We start from the raw sequence: 24,704 nt of genomic DNA on the forward strand, positions 1-24,704 counted from the left end.
TAAATACCTAACCTCATGTCTTACAAACTTTCTAAATAACTGATGGTAATGCTCAAATAAAATGCTCAAAAAAAATTGACTACAAAGGCCCCAAAACAGAGACTTTAACTTAGAAAGTCAATACGGTAAACGCTTTTGCAATAGCATGCATTTTCTGAAGAATGTGAAGTCTGAATCTCAGATGTCTGTCAATATTTAGTGACATTAATCCGAATGAGTTACCAGAAAACCATAAATTTCATGAGACCTAACAAAAATAACAGATTAAAATCTAACAGTTGAAATGTATGATCCACTGAGCCAGCATTGTCTCCTTCCCTTCCCTAACTTGAAAACATTAACAACGAAGAATGCACGATAGTAACAAGATATTTGTACTTTTTGGTTAAGAGAAAGTGCAGCAACAAGCACCCATGGGGGGCAAACAAAACTGCTGCATCCCGGGCGTCGGTCAACCTCATAAAATATGTACTACTAGACCCCCATAATTGTAATGATTTTTATCGCACTTAACGAAAAAACTCGGCAAATTCTTGAAGAACATGACTTAATCCATCTATCCACAACCCCCCTTTTCCTCATTTTGGGTGGCTAGCCCTGCACGATAGCTCATTCGTACCACACACTCGCACCTACGGCCAATTTAGAAAGCAAAATCTGCGTTATGCCTACATTATAGTTGATGTACTTACATCTGTACTGCTTCTGAATATTTTACCCAAACAAAAATAACCCCTAAAGTAGCACATAATGCAACAGCACCCACTTCCAGCCTTTGGCAAAACTGACTTTCTACCGGATGAGGCAACCCAACTCGTTTTTATTCCATGTGTTTATAATTGAAGGTTAAAGGTCATGGGGGTAGGGCTTAATCAGTTTCGGAGTCTGCTGACGGAAGTGTCGTTGATGTAGGCTGGATTATGAGGATTAATAACATTTCTTCTGTCTAATTTGATGTCTGATGTGGTGGATTTTTTTATGCATTGGTTTGTATTGCTTTTTATTTTTTATCCTGATTATCAATTAATCGGTAGTAGAATTTTACATATCTGTGCAGTGCTCTACTGACTTTTCTCAACTTTTCTTGAAAGCTCGTTGGTTAGCTTCTGCGGTTTGTTTACATTTATTTAACATGTATTACGTTCACGAGTGTTGCTTGTTATTAATATTACACAGTTGGTGGAATCCGTTAATGGACTAAAAAAATAATAAGTAGCCATTATAAGCAGATGTGAGAGTACAGTATTTGTGTGGCAGTGCAGTTGGGAGGTAATTTATCCCGTGCATTTTGTAACTGATGAAAAGTGCTTAGAAATTCCAAAAGGACTGGACTGTTCATTCTGAGTTCCGACTCGCTCATTTCATACTGGCATGCTATGTGGCAGATTAGAAATAACGCAGAATATTTTGTAGATAGAATACAACTATTATCTGGTAAAAGCCATTCCCTGTGCATGTTCGGATTACCTGAAGTAAAAACAATTTACTGCATAAAGTTTGGCAGGTGGTGTATTAATCTGTAAATCGTTTGTTTTTATAGCTTGGTATGTAAGTTTACCTGGATGTTTATCAAAAATATATGTTGATGTGATACTTTGTAATATTTGGACGAGCGATAGTGCGTTTTTGTGGCGGTTGAAAGGCTGCGGCAGCAGCACAGATTGACAGGGCTGCTATTGTAGCAGTCTAAACACTAGATTTATTATTTTGCCATGTACGTCGTTTCACCAGTGAACACATACCAAAGTACATTCATTATAGCATATTATTCTTTTTTTTAATTTCGTGTATGCTAAAAGATGTGCTTTGATTTTATAATCATAACAAATGTTAAATCTTACAGTGTATTTATTAAAGATAAGTATGCTTTACAATTTTTAATAACGGTAGTAACGTAAATGACTGAGTATTTTATAATATATTGTGGTAGCATTTATCTTATAAACTATTATATTTAAAAATTAATGTATAGATATTTAGGCAATATATAATATGTTGCAGTAACATTTTATGTACTATTATATTTAAAAAATAAATTAATGTATAGATTTTTAGGCAATATATTTAAGATATGCATTTAATCGAGTTTACTAATAAATGTAATAGTTATTTATGTTAATGTGTTCTTCTCTGTTATATAATTGAATAGAGAATGAATAAAACTCAGCAACAGTATGCAATTTTACAGTTTTTGCTACTGAAATTTATCAATAAGAAAAAAAAAAGTAAAAGACAAACTGTTGTGTGGAGATTTTACTTTAGTACTCCCCAAGATGCACTGTAGCAAGTGCCACCCTCCCGCGTAAGATTAGTTTGGATTTTAATTATAATGTCATACCTTTTATTTTTTTTTTTTAAGCAATAAATGTTTATGTAAAATAGGTTGCTTTTAAGAAGACGACATATTGAAAATACATACAGTGTAACATCCATTGATGTACTTCCTGCCTCTGCACTCCACAGCATCTTATTGCAAGACTCTTAAAATTGTGTGTACCAGGAGGAGTGCAAGAGGGCAATAGTCCCATTTTGGATGTGTGTATCTCCCATTAAGTCGGAATTGCCTGACATTACAGTCTCTCTCTCTCTCTCTCTCTTTTTAAGTTAAACTTGATTACAACTTTTAATATTCACAAAGTACAAATTTAGAGTAATATTTTAAAAGTCCCATCCACCAAACATAAGAAATATCCCAAATGGGATGTTAATCCAATTGGAACTTCCCATACCTTAGTAAACTAGGATGGTGAGTCCTAAAGTAAAATGTAGTCAGTGTCATTACAATAATAGATAACATACTTACAAATATTTTAAATAATTGTATTTATCTAATGCAAGGATTTTCTTACTCTGTCCTTCTTTCATTTTTTTCTACTTGAAATTCTTTAATGTGCAATATTATCAAAAGCATCTTCTCTTGATATTCCATACCTCTGTAACCACATTAAGGTATATTGGAACATTTCTGTTCTTTGTGTCATTTGTATGTCTCCTTTGACCCAGGACCAATACACCTCAACATGGTTCGTATGAGCTCCAGTATTGGGGATCCATAAAGGCCTCACAATGATTCATAGATATATGTACATAATTGCTCCCTGGGATGTTGGAAATCCTGTTCTATCCTGCCCACTGATCTGAATGTATTTCTCTACCAAGTAGAATGTTTTTCAGTTGACGGTAGAAATTTTGCAGTATCCCATTTTTGTACGGATTTAATGAAACCAGATTTAGTAAACATCATACACACTAAAACATCACTTTCCCTTATTCACATATCTTCCTCTGTTGTATTTTGCCTGTACAATTAAAGATTCTTAACTGTATGCAATTTTCTAGAGACTAACACCAAAATGGAATCCTTCGACTCATTCCAGAACAACATGTCCTGAAAAAATTGGTACCAGTAAGGCCGCTTAGAATGTCAGTGTGGACGCAGATGTTTTTAAGCTTCATTAAAAAAAAATAGTAGTACAATCTTTGGAAACAGAACTTTCAAACATGAAAAATCTCTATTAAAATCCTCAAACACTTCTACATGTCATTGACTAACATTGCCATTTCATTCCAAGTTTCCCAACCTATCTGGCCTTCACAATCACCATATTTTTTGTACAAGCGGGGCTTTCTTTAATTTTATCAATTAATTAATCTTGTAAAAAACTGTGGTATTGTTAATATCACTGCAAATAATGCAGAAGGAGCAGGCTCTGTTTCTCCCTTTATTTAGCAGAATTTTTCAGAGATAAAGGAATGTCTACCTGATAACCAGTACTGACTACACATATGAACATTCTATAGCTTGAGGTTACGTTTTCATGGGGAGGGATGTTTTGGCATGGGAATGTAATAAAAATCCTTAATTTAATACCATTAATACATTACATGTACTGTATTTATTTTCTTTTTCAAACATGTATTTCATGGAGGTGTAGCTAACAGAAACTTAAATTGCATAGAGCAGGGGTGTCCAACCATTGAGTCAACAGAAATGGTCTGGGGGCAAAAAAAAAAAAAAAAAAAGGTCTCACATTAACTGAAGAGCAAAAAAAAAAAAAAGCAAGACCCCAGGTTTATGCAGACTAATGTGGCTGTATTGTAGGTGAATTTGAACAATAAATAAATTAATAAATGCATAATATTTGCCCTAAAATTCAATATCTCATTCTAATTATTTAAAAAACAGTTAAATCTAACATCTTAGTTTATTTGTAAAAAAAATTTAACAAGTACAAACCTTTCAATTAATCCATTAACAGTACATCCAGTACTAAAAACATTAATTAAGTACAATAGTTTCTTAGAATTAACAAAATGCATAAAATACATAAACGTATTTTCGTTTAAAAACGGACATTTTAGCTAGTTTAAACTAAGAACCCAAGTTCATCCAAACTATCATAAATAGTAGTAGTGATAAAATTATTATCAACCAGTACTAATAAATAAAAAGCTAGTACTAGGTTATACTCTGTTAATGTAGTACTACAATTATTAAAAAATGTTTGAACTACACATGAACTTGCAAGTCTCATGTGTTACTCGGGACCTAAGTGTGAAGCAACTTTATTAAACCTAATAAAATTATGAAACTATTTGACATTGAAAATCTCTTAACGGTTGGATATCCCTCAGACTTCTACCCTACTGCCAACAGTTGCCCACTAGCAAAATTACTTGGAAAAAGAATCACTTGCGAATGACTGTCAAACACTGCTTCCATTCCAATTACAGTACCATGTCTGGTCTGATAACTGGTACAATACTTCTTGACCACGATACAGGCTTTGAAACAGTCAGTTGTAGGCAATTACTAAATAGGTATACAATACTCAGCTTCTCTCCAGAGGTTTACAGTAGTTTCATAACTACCCATCCAATCAATCCTACACCACATGTGGAGCTTATGATTCCTCAGTAAATGGAAACATTTCTTGCAGAGTACCACAAGTGTCCATTCTTGGAGCCATTGTATTCTCATTTATTAATAATGACTTCCTGACACTTGAAAACCACATCTACATACATTACGCAGTCACTAGGTATGGGAATTCAACTCATGAAATAATTAGAAAGCTACAGTTTGATTTTGCAGTACTTTGGAACTAGTAGTTAGGCTAGCTTGCTGTAAATACCAACACAACTACAGTCAAGCTGCACAAAAAAATTAAACATGCCCTTATCCCTGTCATCACTGATCCCTCAACATTTTGCTTACAACCACCTCCAATTCTTAGGAATAATGTTATATTATTCTTGCTCTCACTCTAATCTACAGGAAGGATTGAGGTGTAGAGAGAGGATTAGGCAGAAGGATAGAAAAACAGAAAGAAGTATATGCTTGCAATGGGATGTCACATGCAGAGTTGGATTATGGTCAAATGGGCCCTAGGCAGTGTATGGTATCAGGCCCCCACATACACAGCAGACACCTCCAGCCACCCCAGTGCCGCATTACTTGGCCTTGTCTCCCCATTTACCATACTATTTTTTCTTTAGTTCTCCAATGACTATAGATATTTTGACTTACAGTAATTTAAAACTTTTATTTCAAATTTTAACGCACAAAAAAAGATAACCATTTGTTAACGAAACAATAGTCTCATTATGAAAACAAACAGAATGAACAACAGTAAACTTTTCTGTTCTTCAAACTCACATTCATTGAAACTCCATTGAAACTCGCATTCAAAGAAAATGCATCTCACCAGTGGTGGATAAAGTATACCTTTGAGCTGTTTTCAAATCATAGGGCCCTTGCCTACATTTTTAGGACCATGCATGTGTTCTTTGGTTCACCTTCCTGATTGTATTAAATCATATTCCTTGTATAATTCAGCACTACTTGTTATATCGTGTTTTAAATTTGCAATTTTAAACATTTTCCAGTAGCAATGAAACAAAACATCATTAATGACAAAAACATCCATTTCAGAACATTTCAACCATAAAAGGCTACTCAAACTTCTGTCATTACAATCCACTAATATAAGTCAATATGAACCATCTGTGTAGAAGTAAAATGTATCTGATTACTTCTACATTAAAGAGATTTGTAACACGAAAAGTTTGCTGCTGGCAAACATCTTTGTAATAGACTGAGCATGGATGGGAAATCAAAAACAGGTTTATAGTTGGTCTCTCACACAAAGGAAGACACACTCAGGAGTGCAGCATCCCAGTCCCCACTTAAAATGCACTACTACAGTATCAGCAATTAATCTCATGCTGTGGGAGTAGAACCTGCACCAAAAGAAAGAACATTACTTTCAAATTCTGTAGTATCACAAACACTAACAGACATATTTAAAACAAAACAGTTGCACATTGAACAACAGTGTGAGCAAAAATAAACTTCCCTTCACTTGAAGCATGCAATTATTTGAAAATACACTGAAAGTTACAATTCTTTTGTTCCATAGCCATTAATGGACTAATTCCTAGGATTGAACACTAACTGCCCCTTATTGTTGCAAACTCCACTACTAATACCACATTATAATAATGCTTCATCAACTGAGCTAACAACAAAAAACACCAATGTACTACAATAAAGAATGGACAACGGCTTACACTAGTTTCAGTATGAAATGAGTCACTGCCACCCTTACAGTCTCTAATACTGGATGTTGTCCACCTTTAAAGACAAGACCCTAATACAGATTGTCAAGTATACCCTCGGAAATACAGACAGCACTCAGCCAGATCCCTTTCAAACTGGCCACTAATACAAAAAAACCTCCAAAAATGCACCTTCCAGACTTAACCCATCCTAAACTAAGGGAGCAGACACAGTGTCAAAATACTTAACTTACCTTTTGCTATGTTGTAGTGTAGTCGGTGTGTACACAACGAAATAATAAATCCACTCTTTCCGATCTCGCTTCAGCTTTTCTTTTACCAGTAATATAAAAAACGCCCGAACGGTGTTTTCGCGCATGCGCATACCAGCGGAAAGACGCTGGTATGAAAAAAACGTAAAAAAAAGAAAGTTGGCACATGCGCAGAACAGCAAAAGTACGCGGACGTGCAAACACACGGAAAAAAAGGTAAATTAAATTTAAATTTAAGGGTCGCGGGCCGCATGGAAGAGCTCTGAGGGCCGCATGCGGCCCGCGGGCCGCGGGTTGGACACTCCTGGCATAGAGTATTGTTCCTTTCAGCACTAACAGGAACTACATACATAAATGTTTAAATCTGTGTAATAAGGTAGGTCTTTCTTGCAATATAATCATATCACAGTAATACTTTCTGTGATATTGTCTTTCTGTCATTTACAATTAACTTTTACTATCCAATGTAGTTTGTTTAAAAAAAATGTTTAGAGCACATTTACTACTAGTATGCTAATGACATATTAGAGATACTAGAGGTGTCTGCATTCTTAACTGTAACTTGTGCTCACGCCAATGTGCCCCATTATCGTCCAGCAATACACTGTGCGTAAGTCAGCAGGGAGAAGGCAAAAATGCAAGTTCTGTTAGAGGTGATAATGGGGAGTACTGAACTGGACTTTGTGGAGGTAACTTCCCCTGTTTTGATTATCTTCATCCTATCTGTAAGCCAGGGTTTCGTTGACTGCCCCTAGCTTGCAGTCATCTACAAACATAGTCATCCAGAGCCCTTTGATTATTGGCTTTTACTTCAGAAAGTAGATGCCAGATAGGAGAGGTCCCACCACAGAATCTTGGGGGACTCCACTGTTGACCAGCCTCTTTGTGGCGGTAACTTCCCCTGATGTTCTTCGTGTTTCACTGTTGCAGTCATTACATTGAGGGCTACCTGCAAGCAGATAACCCAAATCGGCCTGATTAACAAAGTCTTGGGTCCTGCGTCGGTTGCGGTCCCTTCTTCCATGACATCAGGTCGTCAGGGGTATAAAACATGCAGCCGATACCATTACACTAGTCTTTCTTGCCATGCAGTGCCCGAAGCAGAAGCAGTTCGCAAGTGCCGGTCGGCCGACTCCTGAAATTTTCGTTTTCAAGTTTCAAAACCGAAGTCTTCAACTAAAGCTAAGTACCCCGTTGGGGAAACTTTTTCTTGCTCCTTACCGATTGCATTACTTGTGGAAAGCAAATACCTCATAAAGATTGTCATTTGTACTGTATTCCTTACGTAGGCCCTGACCACGACGTACCTTGGTGTCTGTTTTGTGCTTTATTTAATCCGCGCACTATCCGTCGTCGGTATACTTTCACCTTTAAATATTTCAGTTCTTGGTTTAATTATCCAGAAATGTAATTTGTTAGCCATCCGACTACCGGGATTCTGAAAAAACGCAAAGATAAAGACAGGCCGAGGTCCAAAACTGCCGACGACTCTTCTCCTAAGCCAGTTCGCCGGTACTCAGTGAGGCGCTTTTGCAGCTCCTGATACCTCCTACTTCTGATTCGCAGGCCTCTACTGAGACCCATTCAGAGTCCAGTATGCCACGAGATGCTTCAACTATGGAACCCGCGGATGTCTCTACCTTGGATGGGTCCGGAGCCGCTCTGCAGGCACTGGCTTCTGAGGGTGTATTCAGGCCTACGAACTTGCATATTAAACCGACGCCTCCTTCTTTACTTAGGCCTGCATCTCAATTCATGTCTAAAAAAACTGACTCCTAGCAAGGGGGCCCGCAGGATTTTTTGTAGGGGCGTGCAAACCCATAGCCCCACCCCCTCCACTCATGCAGCCCCCTCCCCCACGCAGCCATTACAGGGTCCCATTACTTGGCTATTTTCCCCAGTTGCCATAAACACTGTCAAAATTCTTAGTGTGCATACTGTTTTATGCTTTACTTCTACAATGATTACAGATATCTGGATTTAATTAGGAATCCGTGATAAGTTGTTTTACATACCCCATGTACATTGCAACTAACTCAAGGGAACTTTCAGCTGGCAGCCCTTTTGAATTCTGATCAAGAAGGCTTGGCTGTTCAGTTCTCTATACTGGAATAATTTCTCATTTATTGCTAATAATCATTTTATTTACTTGGGTACTAACAGAGTTTTACTTTTTACCTACCATAAAGACAAGATATTTGTTTTACCTCAAAATACTTCCCCTTGTTTTATTTATTTATTTGTAAGTGACTTAGAAACAACTACTGGGGAATAGTGTTCATTAGCTCAGTATTTTTCATGTAGGACACTAAACTGAGTCCCATTAGCCTGTTCAAATTATACAGATTTAAACAGTTTAGTTTATAACACTAGTGTTCTTTGGCTTCCAAGATTAGCTCTCAGTAACACAAGTTGCTGTTTAAATAAAAGCTGGCATTCTGTGCTCTGAATGCACGGCACGTTATAGCTGTATTTAACTTAAACTGTGTGCATTCACTAAATTATGTATATCTTTTAATTAATGCTTAATGAAACATTTCTTCATAATCCCAACATTGACATAGTTGCAAATCATCACTTCATCTTTTTATAGATAATTCCAGTAGCCCTAATATATGCACATTATTAATTATTTTTTCAAGACTAGTTTTACTGAGTGGGCAAGGGAAATTCTGGGTGTTTTCTGATTTTTGTGTGGTTGACCCTTAGTTATATGAAACTGGGTCTGCATTATCACTGATGTGAACAACTTCATTATATGCTTAACTAAAAGCTTTAGACCTTTTTTCTTGACACAGCCATTACAGTATCCTTCCTGTTACTGTGATAAGCAAGAGTAGCCATGCATAAAAGTGTGCATATTTATACATATGATTATGCACGATTATAATATATACAGATTGTATTAATTATAATATAAAATAATTTAATTATATTCCTTCTATAATACAGCACCACTTGTTAGACTGTGTTTTAAATTTATAGTTTTGAATGTTTTTCCAGCAAGCAATAAAACAAAACGTATGAACCAATAATGACAAACTGCCCAATTCAAAACATTTCAACCATAAAAGGCCACTTAAACTTTTGTCATTACAATCCATCAATGTCAGTCAGTATGCACAATCTCTGCAGAAGTAAAAGTCATCTGAATAATTCCACATTATAGAGATCTGAAACTAATGAAGAAGTTGTTGCTGGAAAACAACTTTATATTTCAGCATTTCATCAACAAATTCAGTGCCTGTTGCCCTTGAATACATTGCCTATGTTACAGTAAAAATGGTAAGCTGGTATATTTGCAATACAGAATGGGTGGTAAGCTGAAAAACAAGTTCATAGTTATTGGGCATGTCATCCAAAGGAGGACATAGCCAGGACTGCAGCACTCCACCCCCTTAAAATACAAATCTACATGCTGTGGGAGTAGAACCTATAGCCCTCTGCATCAAGATGCAAGTATGCTACCTGCTGTACTACTAACACTGCTTTAAAATTCTTTACCACAATAATGATACCATTTGGTAAACAAAACAGTTGCACATTTTAAGCAGACTTGGCATGAGCAGCATTAAACTTTTCTCTTTCCTTGAAGCTCACAATTCCTTGAAAATACACTTGAAAATAAATTCTACCTGCTAACTCTAAATAGGGCATTTCACTTTCTCTCACACACCTCAACCTCTGCAAGAAATCTGGACAAAGCCCAACATAAATAGGGACAGATTATAAATATTGCTCTCATGAACTTAGAACATTTCTAGAATAACAGGATTTATGTTAGTATGCATTTTATATGATGGACAGAAGGAAGGTTGGTGTATTGTGTGTACAAGAGACCAGATGGAAGGGGAGTAAGGCTAGGTGTATCGGAGGTGGGTTCAAATTGTTTTATCATGGTGTGGATGGGAGGAGAAATGATGTAGGAGTTGTCCTGAAGGAACAGTATGCTAAGAGTGTTTTGGAGTTGAAAAGAGTGTCGGATAGAGAGATGTTTATGAAGCTGGAAATTGATGGTGTAATGATGAATGTTGTTAGTGCATATGCTCCACAAGTTGGGTGTGCGATGGATGAGAAAGAAAAATTTTGGAGTGAGTTGGATGAAGTGGTGATGACTGTACCCAAGGGTGAGAGAGTGGTGATTGGAGCAGATTTCAATGGGCATGTTGGTGAAGGGAACAGAGTGGATGACAAAGTGATGGGTAGGTATGGTGTTAAACAAAGGAATGCAGAAGGTCAGATGGTAGTGGATTTTGCGAAAAGGATGGACATAGCTGTGGTGAATATGTATTTTAACAAGAGGGAGGAGCATAGGGTGACATACAAGAGTGAAGGAAGATGCACACAGGTGGATTATATCTTATGTAGGAGGGCCAGTTTGAAGGAGATTGGAGACTGTAAAGTGGTGACCGGGGAAAGTGTAGTTAGGCAGCATAGGATGGTGGTTTGTAGGATGACGTTGGTGATCAAGAAGAGGAGGAGAAGTGCGAGGGCAGCACCAAGGATCAAATGGTGGAAATTGAAAAAGGGTAATTGTGAGGTGGAGTTCAGGGATGAGTTAAGACAGGCACTGGGTGGCAGTGAAGAGTTACCAAATAGCTGGGTAACTACAGCAGAGCTAGTAAGGGAGATGGCTAGAAAGGTGCTTGGTATGACATCTGGACAGAGGAAGGACGATAAGGAGACATGGTGGTGGAATGAGGAAGTACAGGAGAGTATACAGAGAAAGTGGTTTGCAAAGAAGTAGTGGGATTGTCAGACAGATGAAGAAAGTAGACAGGAGTATAAGGAGATGAGGTGCATGGCAAAGAGAGAGGTGGCGAAGGCTAAGGATAAGGCGTATGAAGAGTTGTATGAAAGTTTGGACACTAAGGAGGGAGAAAAGGACCTGTACCGATTGGCTAGACAGAGGGACCGAGCTAGGAAAGATGTGCAGCAGGTAAAGGTGATAAAGGATAACGAGGGAAACATACTCACAAGTGAGGAGAGTGTGTTGAGCAGATGGAAAGAGTACTTTGAGGGGTTGATGAATGAAGAGAATGAGAGGGAGAGAAGGTTGGATGATGTAGGGATAGTGAATCATGAAGTAAGGATAGCTATGTAGAGGATGAAGAATGGAAAGGCTGTTGGTCCAGATGACATACCTGTGACATACCTGTGGATGCATGGAGGTGTTTAGGTGAAATGGCAGTGGAGTTTTTAACTAGATTGTTTAATGAAATCTTGGAAAGTGAGAGGATGCCTGAGGAATGGAGAACGTGTTTTGGTACCAATTTTTAAGAATAAGGGTGATCTGCAGATCTGTAGTAACTACAGAGGGATTAAATTGATCAGTCACAGCATGTAGTTATGGGAAAGAGTAGTGGAAGCTAGGTTAAGAAGGGACATGATGATTAGTGATCAGCAGTATGGTTTCATGCTGGGAAAAAGCACTACAGATGCGATGTTTGCTCTGAGAGTGTTGATGGAGAAGTACAGAGAAGGTCAGAAGGAGTTGCATTGTGTTTTTGTAGACTTAGAGATAGCATATGACAGGGTGCCTGGATAGGAGCTGTGGTATTGTATGAGGAAGTCAGGAGTGTCAGAGAAGTATGTAAGAGTGGTACAGGATATGTACGAGGGTAGTGTGACAGCGGTGAGTTCTGCGGTGGGAGTGACAGATGCGTTTAAGGTGGAGGTGGCGTTACATCAAAGATCAGCTCTGAGCCCTTTCTTATTTGCAATGGTGATGGACAGGTTGACAGATGAGATCAGACAGGAGTCCCCATGGACTATGATGTTTGCAGATGACATTGATCTGTAGTGAGAGTAGGGAACAGGTGGAAGAGACCCTGGAGAGATGGAGATATGCTCTAGAGAGAAGAGGAATGAAGGTCAGCAGGACTAAAACATAATCTATGTGTGTGAATGAGAGGGAGGATAGAGGAATGGTGAGGTTGCAGAGAGTAGAGGTGGCGAAGGTGGATGAGTTTAAATACTTCGGATCAATAGTTCAGAGTAGCGGTGAGTGTGGAAGAGAGGTGAAGAGAGTACAGGCAGGATAGAGTGGGTGGAGAAGAGTGTCAGGAGTGATTTGTGACAGACGAGTACCAGTAAGAGTGAAAGGGAAGGTCTACAAGAGGGTAGTGAGACCAGCTATGTTATATGGGTTGGAGACAGTGGCACTGACAAAAAGGCAGGAGTTTGAGCTGGATGTGGCAGAGTTAAAGATGTTTTGCACTGGGTGTGATGAGGGTGGACAGGATTAGGAATAAGTATATTAGATGGTCAGCCCAGGTTGGAAGGTTTGGGGACCAAAGCCAGAGAGGCAAGATTACGTTGGTTTGGACATGTGCTGAGGAGGGATGTTGAATATATTGGGGGAAAAAGATCCTAAGGATGAAGCTACCAGGTAACAGGAAAAGAGGAAGGCCTAAGATAAGGTTTATGGATGTGGTGAGAGAGGACATACAGGTGGTTGGTGTGACAGAGCAAGATGCAGAGGACAGAAAGAAATGGAAACAGATGATCTACTGTGGTGACCGAAAGAAGATAATGATGTTAGTATGCATTTTTCTCTAGGATATGACATCTAAAACTCAAATGTCTGTCATTATTTAGCAACTTCAATCCTTTTTTAGGAGGAATATGGGGCAAAAAATCTGGACATTCTGCAAAAACCTGGACAGCTGAGGGGTACTCTACCTCCTTCTTATACAGACACACATACACACCATACCTCTGGATCTCTTAACACAAGAAATCTGGACAAAGCCTGTTACAGTGATGGGGACAAAGGCCCAAAACTAGGGACACATTTAGAAAGATGTTAGAATATAAGGATTTGGGTTAGAATGCATTTTCTAAATAATATGAAATCTGAAACTGAAATGCATGTCATTATTTATTAACCAGTTATATTCAGATATAGTTGATTGTCGCAGTACTCACCGTGGCTTGCATATTCTCCTCTCCTGAAAGGTCCACTCTGCTTAACTTGTGTATTATTTCCTCAGTCACTTCACCATGGGTTGCAATTAGCTTCATCACTATTGTGTGCGCAAAGTGTAATGCCTTCAATGAGTCTGCAAGGAATCACATGCAATCGTCATGGCACAAATGTTTTACTGAAGATGCTGCCAATTTTTCTTGTACACGACAGAAGCCAGAAACAGCTGTTATTCCACAGCTAGATGCAGCAGTAGCAAAACAAATTGCAGAGAACTGAAATAAATTGGAACCAATTTTATTTACTGTGCAACCCATGCCATTCCTCTCCGTGGAAAAGAAGGCTCTGGTGGAAATTTTTGTGACTTGTTAGACTTTTGTATTGAAGCTGGCAACACAATATTGAAATAGCACAGTGAAACAGCTGCAGAAAATGATCGGTACACATCCCATAGGGTGCAAAATGAGCTATTGACAGAATGCAAACATGTACTTCAAAAGGAGATTGTTTGTGCAGTGAACAGGGCAGTTGGATTTAGTGTATTAGCAGATGAAACTGCAGATATCTCCGGCATTGAGCAGCTGTCATTGGGCAGTTTGTTAATGATGATTGTATTCAAGAAGAGTTTACGGTTTTTGTTCCCATTGTTGCGAGAGATGCACAGTCTGTATCAAATGTCATTGTCAGTGAATGCATAAAGTACGGTCTAGACTTGGAAAAATTACTCAGACAAGGCTATGATGGCTGCTCCATAACGGCAAGCATCCAGAATGGTGTTCAGGCAAACATTCGTGAAAAGTATCCAAAAACCGCCTTTATCCACTGCACATCTCGCAGACTAAACCTTGTAGTCAGTGATCTGAATGATGTTCCTGAAATATGTAGTGCTGTTGGTGTTATCAAGAAGATTATTAATTTTTTCCGTGACATTCCAAAATAACGAGCAATGGTACCAAATATACCTCTTCTGTATGAGACACGATGGATCAAGAAATATAGATCCATTCTTGTGTTTAGTCAGAACTTTGAGAAAATATTTGACTGCCTGGCTAATCTTCAGAAGAGCTCTGCTGGTGAAACCAGACAAAATGCACATATGTTACTCAGTGCTTGCTCTTCATGCACGTTTCTGATTTCTCTCTTTATTATTGCAAATTACTCATCAGTTCTTGAGCCCGTTGCCCAGATGTTGCAGTCTGTTCAACTTGATATAGTAAAGGCTCAACAACACATCAACAGACTTATTAAAATATTCAAGGAGCACCGCAACCATGCTGAAGAGCACTTTAGGAATGACATTTCAGTCATGCAAGATCACTACCAGATAAACTTGGTATTGAGTTAGTTTCGCCAAAGGATTTGTATTCGACACACTGAGCAAACACAGTAGGCATGGATTTTGAGTTATTACAGAACAAGTATTTATATTCCCTATCTTGACTATTAGTTTCTTCACTGACGTCTTGATTTTCCAGCAGTAACACTGCTCAGTTCAACTTATTTAACTGCATCCTAAAATTATGCAAAACCTAGAACATGTAGAATTTCGAAAACGAATTGCTGTCAGTAATGAACTACATCATATCGCTGCTGTATATGAATGCTCGCTTCTTGTCTGATGCATCGGCTTTGAAGTTATAAGACAACCTAAAGTCTCCGATAGGCTACTTCTGCCTTTGTAGTCAATATCTTGCAGATCTTATATCAGTGATGTTACTGAACAAAAAAAAAAAAAGTGTCAGGTATGGGATTAAAACAAAAAAAAAATTCTGACCTGTTTCAGCTACACCAATGATTAACATGTGTATCATGCTAACCTGGACAACAACAAACAATAAATACATAAATCTAGCTGATTTTTGCTTTTGTACATGTTTATGCAAAGAAAACTTAATACTGCAGTAAGCACCATCATACCTCTCAACTGTATAGATTTTTGCAGAATGTCCAGATTTTTGCCTCCTATTTTTTGTGTTCCTCCTAAAATCTGTACTTTTCTGTCAAGTAGCTGAGGATTGAAGTAATTAAATAATGACAAACCATTGAATTTAAGACTCCACACCCTTCAGAAATTTCATACTAATGCAAACCTATTATTCTATCAACTTTCTAAGTTTGTAAGAGCAATATTTAAAATCTGTCCCTATTTGTCCCCCGCCATCAACCCACGGTAGTGGTGCTGCGGTAGCGTTGTCGCCTCACAGCAAGACGTTGTCGTGTTAGATTCTCAGCTAGAGCGTCTTCTGTGTGGAGGCATGTGTGAATGGGCGTGCCTTTGTTGAAGGTTGTGCATCAGGGCTGGTAACTCGGCACATAAAAATCCACTACCAAACATTAGCGGTCCGGAGTTCCGCTGTGGCGACCCCTAACCGGGATAAGCCGAAAGACACAACATTTGTCCCCCCATCATTTTAGGCTTTGTCCAGATTTTTTGCGCTGAGGTTGAGACTGTATATATAAATACGTGGGTGTCTCTCATATATATATATATATATATATATATATATATATATACACACACACACATATACATATACGTTTAAATATTTTGTTTTGTATTTGCCCCCTTATTGTTCTAATATCCGGTCCCCCTTTTCAGTCTTTTCATTTGGATACATTTACTGTTCGATAAAATTGCTGTACAAAAGTGATTTGGTGTATCTAGGTCAGATTGCCAAGTTTTAGGAACTCTAAAGTCAGTTGAGACCATATAATCTAGTTTCCAAAAACACGAACATAAAAAAAAAAAAAAAAAAATCTACCTTTTTATATTTTCTCAGGAATGAACTTGCCAAATTTAAGCAAACAAATGTTCTTACACATCCTAACAATGACAGTTGTCAACATGCACGGGCCAAATGTTTAGTATATTATATTAATCGGTTTCCTGAAGTCAAAAAATCATGGCAGTGTCACTATGCAATTTATTAACAAAGGATGAGTCTGCACTATCCGTGTGAAATATCAGCTTTTTAGACAGCATCACACAATGACAACGCTAGAGATTGTAAGGAGGTGCAATACAGCTGGCATCAGAACACTGTGGTGAGCACATCACATCACATCAGATGTCCCAAGTCTCCTAGAAATGCAACAAGCCTGCAATCCCACAGAAAATGATGCATGTCATAATCTCAATTTGCAGTCAGATAATGTGAAGGCATATCTCAGGCAGGGAAAAGAGGAAACTTTAGATTAGAAGCTTAGAGTGGTAACAACAGATCAGGGAGGTTGAATACTGATGATTCTGCAGATAAAGTGTTGGGTAGAAGGCTGACAAACGGTGATGGATTGTCTTCTAATATGAAATTTAAAGGGAAAAAAGTTGCATTTTTATTTCAGGATACGGATAGTAATGAACTAGCACCTTGGCAAGAAGAGACTTAGCAACTATAAAGTTAATATGACCAGCCACTGATAAGGGCATTCTGGAGAAACTTATATATTTTAATGAGAGTTAATATTTCAGCAGGTGACAGTGGCAGAACACAGCATTCGGGAGCTCTAATAAAAGAAGTAGGTAGGTAATGGTAGGTGTGTGTATGTGTTTTGAAGTGTGTAGAGTATGCTTAGTCCGTAATTAGTTGTAATTAGGAACACAAGGACTGTAGAACACCTATGACAGGTTTCTGTCAATACCTTGGAGAGTTAAATGTGACTGGTTGAAAGTAAAATAGAACATGAACTAATGGACATGCTTCACCTCAAAAAAACGAGATCCCTCAGAACCACTCGTTCTAGCAAATTGAACCTATGTACAACAATAAACAGGACATGCTGGAGGGATAGATTCCTGTCCCAGTGACTCCCCTCATTCTGGAATAGAATCGCAAACCGTATTCGACAGAGCTCCTCTCTGACCCTCTTCAAGAGTAATCTTGATGAGTGGATGGGTAATCATAAGTTCTACCCTGGGATCACTTCAGGAGCCCTGGGAGGCCCAGGTTACTAATCTAATGGGGAGGTGAAAGTCATCACTCTGTGGCTAGGCTTATAAATGCCCATGGGCAGATAGCCTAGTACTTACCTATGAACCTATAAGTCATGCAACAAAATTTTGACTAAGATTTTTTTTTCATTATAAAAATATGTACTTTCATTTATCAAAGTTATTTAGCTTAAACTGGCTGAGTGGTGGCTGACAGAACATACAATGGTATTTGTGACAAAAATTGTTATGGCACAGATATTAATAACAGCACAGAATGTTATGTAATTATTACCAAAACAAGGCACATATTCATTAAAATAAAGGGAAAGTTTCAGCATGTCACAGAACAACATAACTTTTATTTAGCTGATGACACATTACAAACTAACATTAAAAGAACAAGTGTTCATGGGTGTAATGGGGAATGAAACAAACACTCAACACCGGCATTGTACTATTCAGAAGACTTGATACAATAGTTCTGGTCATATCAATGTATCATCATTAAATGGGCTTGTGGCACATGGGTTATGTGGTTGTCCTTTTACTTCTTGTGATGCACACTTATATGGGTTCAAATCTCCCCTACAACCTAAACAAATTTTGAGGGGCTTGAGAGTTGGCATAATGGTTGAGGTGTTTACCTCAGAAACACAAAATACAGGGTTTGATTCTCATCTTTGGAAGGGAAATTGGCTATGTTTAAAATGGCCCACAAGGACAGCTAGTCTAGTACCTATGAACAAGCCTGCTGTAATTCATTTAGAAAAGTTCACTAATAAGAGGGCATTCACAGTCAACTACATACCCAGAAGCCATACTGAAACCTCTAGGCTTCTAAGAGCTTATCCTCTGAGTACAATCCTAATCCATCATCTATTCTGTGGTACCTCTGAAATGCTTACTAGAACATCACAGCTTTAAACAATACAAGAGCAGATATTTTCTAGTACTTTATATACCAGATCTAATTCGAAACAGGACAGATGTTTTATTACTTTGAATAGTATTAGTATCCTCCCTTTTTGTGGCCTTGTTGGCCTTTCTTTAAATTAGAAGATTACATTTCCACCTGAATGAGCATTGGAAAGAATGTGATAGGTTGGAGGGTGTGATTTATGCAAGTTAAACACAAAACACAAGTTAAACACAAATGGCAAGTGCTCTGCAGCTCTATATGGATTTTTCAAATGGAATGAACAGAGCCCTTCTACTCGAGATAAAGGACTGTAAGCTTTTATGAAGCATCTTGTCTGGCTTCCTCAGAGCAGTTGCCACAAAATTGGGTTCTTTCATGTGGTCATGGGAGCAAGAGTCATCTTGTCTGCAGCGGGACCCTGCAGTAGAAAGGCAGAGGGAACTAAAGATCTTTTGTGGGATCCTATGTGTGTGTGTGTGGGGGGGGTGTCATGGAATCTGTGGGTCACCCTTTTTGCCACATCATTTCCAGGATCTTCCTTAACTTGCAGTCATCTGGAGGGGATGGTAAGGAATCAATAACAGCCCTGTCATCAGTATCTAGGGTGACAGACTCTAACAGGGAATCCAGGCATCTCTTCTTGCACCTGTGCTACACCCCTTTTCTCAGAGAAGAAGGTTCTGAAGAGGAAGAAGAAAAAGAGATTTGGTTCATATACATCTTGCTGATCCCAAAGGGGCCCTTTGAGCCTTCTGTTCTGATGCTGAGAAGGGTGACAGAAAAATGTCTGTGGTTGAGGTCTATGTCAACACAGGAATAGGTGCCAAGGACAGCACATGCACTACTCTCTGCAATGTGGCTGAGAAAATCAACATCAAAGTAACAATCGTGGCTAAAGGCACTGATCCTAACTATTTGTGACCAAAGCTCATGAAAGGCCTAAACTGACATCAAGCCAAAACCCCAACAGCAATACTTCAAACCCCAAGGTTGATGGGCATATCAAGCCCAAGCGTGAGGGTGTCTAAGGCAAGTATTGTTATGCTGACCTAGTCAAGAAATGGCAAAAAGATTCACCCCAAATGGTTGAGCCTAACTCATGGGGTCATAGATGGCATAATTGATTTAGAAGGAATTGACCACAAAAGCTATAGCGCTGAGTCCAGAAGCAGAACCAGTGTCACCAGATCTGATGGTATCTGCATTTAGGCCTGCAGAATCATAACAGTTTGAATTGCTGCAGTCACCCAAACAGAGGCCTGTTAAGGAGAACTGAGAAGAAAATGCAGAAAAACTTAAAATAACAGCAGAAAATAAATGCCTTTGCCTCCACTGGTACCAGAGGTGGATGACATGAGTAAAATTTCCTGCAACAGCTTCAGAAAAGCCCTCACAATCATCTTGTAGTCTACATCCAATGTAAAAGAACAGCAATAGTAGGAATTTATGGGCCTGTCTGGAAATGGTCCAGATTACAGACTCTTACATACCTGTATAAAAGAAACCGAGGAAACACCCATGTCTGACCTGTCTAAATGGACATTCAACTAATATTACAGGCATCCTGGTAACCCCCCCCCCCCCAAAAAAAAAAAAAGGAGTGGTTACAGAAAATTTAGAACATTCTTCCACCTTGGATTATTTAGTACCTGATTGAAAAAAAAAACTCTTTAGAAGTATAGCTTTCACCTGTGTTTTTATCTATTATTTCTTTATCTTTGTGGTTAGAAAAATCCAAAAGTGTAGGCTCTGTCCTTGAGTCCAGTAGTGTCAACCCAAAGACAATTCTCAAGGTCAAGTCCCTTCAGGAGTGGATGCACAACTACCCTTAAGACTTTTCAAAAGAAGGTTATTATTTCAGTCCTTTGTAATCTGGGGATAGAAAGAAGCACAAATGCCACATTTCTATTCAAAGTGCTCTAGCCAGATAGCAAAAAGTGTGCATCTGTTCTGGGCATTTTTTGTGGCCACATTAAATACACTTTCTAAATGCATGACTATCCACAGTCAAAATATTTTTAGAAAGTACAGACAAGAGCCAAGGAATAAATGTAACAAACTACCCAAAATCTACAAGAGACAGCAACTGATCTAGAGAGCTTCAGTACTAGAAAATATTAACATCTAATTAAATGACAGATTAAATGTATGAACTAACAGTTTAATAGAAAGCAAAAAATATATTGTGTAGAATGCAAAGGCCAAAGGGAGAGAAAGCAATACCGTGCAAAAACGAAATTGGATGGATCTGACCTGATTTGTAGATTGGAAAGCTTCAAAAATAGTAATTCCAATCAAAAAAGGATGTGATGATTGCAAAATTCAGCGATGTTTTACACAAAGTAGTTAACTTTAAAGCAAAGTTGCCTGAAAGCATCCGTCTCCAATGGAAACATGATGAGCAGCAGGAGACCTGGACAGGAAGTGAGATGGCAAGTCATTTTGGGCAAAGAGGATGGAGTAATACCCTGGAAAAGGTTTAGATGCTGAGCTGACCGGAAATGTGATTTCACTCATACTGCTTGATGAAGATGGATCTCCTTACACCAGAGTACAAATTTCAGGACATGATTAAGAAAACATGAATAATTATGATCAAATCTCTGATCATAAACAAACTGTTACATGTTCAAGAACCAGATGTCAGGAAATTCACCTCTAGAATGGAACAGAGAAGCTAATGAGATGAATCATAACATTCATTTCAAGAACACATAACTGTATAGTTAAGATCAGAGAAATCTGATCATAATTCTTTTCACCACATGGAGCTTTACCTGCTCTGCGTACTAAGTGTAGGAATGTTAGATGTTGGGAAGTGTGCCCAGACACATGCCCTACCCCAATCCCGCCTCCAGTAACAGGCGAGTTGAAACGAGCAACTTTTTCCTCACACCCCATATTTCCTCCTCTTGTGTCAGAGGCACTAAAGTTCAGGACATCTGGATCACAATCAGGGCTCCATCGCTCTGTTCCATGAAGTCTGGCTATCGTATATAAGGAAGCTGCAGTTACATTTGTTTTGTGTACATATGCGATCATAGGTTAAAGGTTCATAACAGGCTGTTGATCCAGCAGATCATTTGTAGCCTAGCCAATGATCTCACAAATTTACCAAGACATTAATTAATACCAAGTTAGTTATGTGTATTCTGTGTGTAATACTAATCGATGACTAAGCATACTCTACACACTTAAAACACACATTCACACACCTGCCTTTACCTACCTATTTCTTACATACACACATACACACTTCTACCTACTTCTTACATCCACAGACTCCGAGTCCTACCTACCTATTTCTTACACACACACACATCTTTTAAACACTTAAACTCACACACACATGACAAAACTATGTGGCAAAACCAGGGAAGTTCTGCATTTACCACCCACTCATTCTTTCATGAACACATGATTCACTTAAAAAGCTTTTGCATTAATGTGAAGAACAAGTCTGAATCTTTGATGTCTGGCATTACTGACTTGTTGTAATCCCCAGCGATTTACCAGAAAATAATGCATATTATGATGGACATGACAAAAACATGAGACAAAACCAGGGCTGTTCTACAATACACTTACAAAGCTACAACAGTTTTGCATTAATATAAACTCACTCAATCTCTTTTTTTCTTTGTCTCTATCTCTCTCAAACACACACACACACACACACACACACACACACACACACACACACACACACACACACACACACACACACACACACAAATATGCACACATACACACACTATTCTCCTCAACCTGGTCCTGAACTTGACTTGGCCCAATAATTCTAGAAAAAGACAAAATCAGGGACAGATTTTAAATATAGCTTTTATAAATTTAAAAAGTTGTTAAAATATATAAAGTCTGAAATCCATAACTATCAACCTCCCACCTCTAGAATAAAGGACTAATACAGAAATAATCAGGAACACTTTTAAAAAAAAATATTAGTTCTATTAATTTGAAGAGATGACAATTTAAATACAAAAATGTGAGTGAACATACATTTACTGAAGTAAAAGAAGTCTATAACTCTAATTATCACCATTCTTTATTCAGTAAAATCCAACACCTTTTCTCTGAAAATTGCTAGTTTTGCGAAAGATTAGTTTGTGGAAACACAGAAAAATTTTGAGCTGAAAAGTAAATATCAGTATTTGTTACCCTACTGATGAACGAAGACTGGACATTTGAGATTCAATTGCCTGAGGGTGAATTCTCCAAAGATTGAAGTTCCTTCATAGGAAATCACTAGCAGTGAGTTGTGCCTAAAGCAAATCTCATTTGGGCAGAATTTTCCCCCTTTTTTCAAGTTGGTGTGACTGTGGAGTTGGTGTATGTAAGTTTGGGGGCATGGGGGCTTGACCCTCACATCAGGTATGCAAGGACACTTGCCCCCCAACCCTGCAAAAACACTTAAGTGTTTTACAGCAGGATTTATTTGGCTAACGCAGTTCAGGGAGTCTGTTCACAGTGGAAGCATCTGTATTATGCTAAACAATAAAATTGCTGTAATTCACTTTAAAGTTAATTGAACTGGTTTTGCACCAACATGTAAAACTGAACAAAAATGATGAAAGTATTAATGTCTAGCATTATTGACTGACTGAAAGCCTTCAACGTTTAGGCAACAAGTTTCTGCCATCTTGGAACATGTGAATCCACCCCTTGGCAATCCAGTAATTTACCAGAAAATTCCATTTTTTAATGAGGGACAAGGGAAAAAGTAGGAGGCAAAATCAGGGGCAGGCAGTTCAGAGGTTTGAATCCACACCATACCTCTCAACCTCTTACTACAATACATTCTGAATAATGTAAAAATAATGGCAGGACAAACTTGGAAAGTAAATAAAATGATGGGTTTTGCATTAGCAAGCATTTTCTGCAGGATATGAAGTCTGATTCTCAAATGTTTGTCATTTATTTTAGCCACTGTAAATGATTTATTAGACAGCCACAAATTCTATGAGGAATTGAGGGTCAGACTAAATGTATTCATTTATTTATTTATATTTGCTTACCTGGGTAGAGCTGAGCACTGATGAATATTGATCAATTTCAGGCACAGCCTGGGTGAAATACAAACAAAAAAATACAGAAATGTAATGTGAGGCAAAAATAAAAATTCTAGGTAGTTGATATACCGGAGTCTCTCCCTCTGTCACACACGCACATGTACCTTTCACTTCTACATTCATCTGCACACTCCGAACGTCGTCTTGAATTCAAATTTTCAGTAGGCGCGAAAAGGACGTAAACCATCAGTTGCGCACAGACACAGAAGATGAAAACAGGTCGCAAACACCTGTTGTGTCTCTGTGGGATGCAAAAGGCATTCTTAAAGAGAAATGCCCTTTAAAAAGAAAACTTTTATTTAAATTAATTTCTCGGCCAGCCGGTTCCAGGGGGGTGCAAGTGCACCCCCTTGCACCTGCCTGCGGGCGCCCTTGCGCTCAGGCCACATGCTCAGGCCTCTAGGCTTAAAAAAAAAAAAAATGGATAAGAATGGCTGAAGATCTAATAGCTCTAATCAGGGGTAGCCCCCCACCCCCACCCTTCTAAGAGGCCTAGGACTGAAGGTGATTATGAATCTTCTGATCAGGATTCTGTTTTTTCTGACTCTTCTGATGATCTGGATTTGCCCTTACCTATTTATGAGGATTCTGATGCAGAGGACTCTATTCCCTCTGCTTCCCCTCCTGAGGATTTTCCTTTGGGGAAACCTTGCATACTCTAAGGGAGCATTTCCACTGGGAAAGCCAGGATTTTTTTGATTCAGAAAAGAGGCTTAGGGATTTCCTTCTCCTACCTCAACATAGGCCTTTAGCTATTCCTCCTGTACCAGACATTGTTGATGGTGCTTTTTCGGATTCCCTGCCTCCTGGTCCCCGAGCCCCACAAGTTCTTTTTCAAAAATCCTATTGCAGATCCAGAAACTATTTCACAGGGGCCCAAGTGCATTAAGGCTTCTACTGTTAAAAATCCTACCCCTTCTGATAAGAGACTCCAGGGCGCTGGATAGATTGGGTAAGAAGGTTTACACTTATGCAACCTTGGCCATTAGGGCTTTAAACTGCTAGT

General features: G+C 38.4%; 1 protein-coding gene across 1 annotated transcript in view; it reads left to right on the plus strand.

The window, feature by feature from the left end:
• The first annotated feature begins 898 nt into the window (after positions 1-898).
• CILK1 (ciliogenesis associated kinase 1) overlaps positions 899-24,704 on the plus strand; it is a 1,332,417-nt gene continuing 1,308,611 nt past the window's right edge. The window contains exon 1 of the mRNA XM_044064111.1: positions 899-986. The gene's annotated coding sequence lies outside the window, so the exon portion shown is untranslated. The remainder of the gene's footprint in view (positions 987-24,704) is intronic.

The sequence above is a fragment of the Protopterus annectens genome, chromosome 2.part2, assembly GCF_019279795.1.
Source record: "Protopterus annectens isolate FY-2018-M chromosome 2.part2, PAN1.0, whole genome shotgun sequence".
Lineage (NCBI taxonomy): Eukaryota > Metazoa > Chordata > Ceratodontiformes > Protopteridae > Protopterus > Protopterus annectens.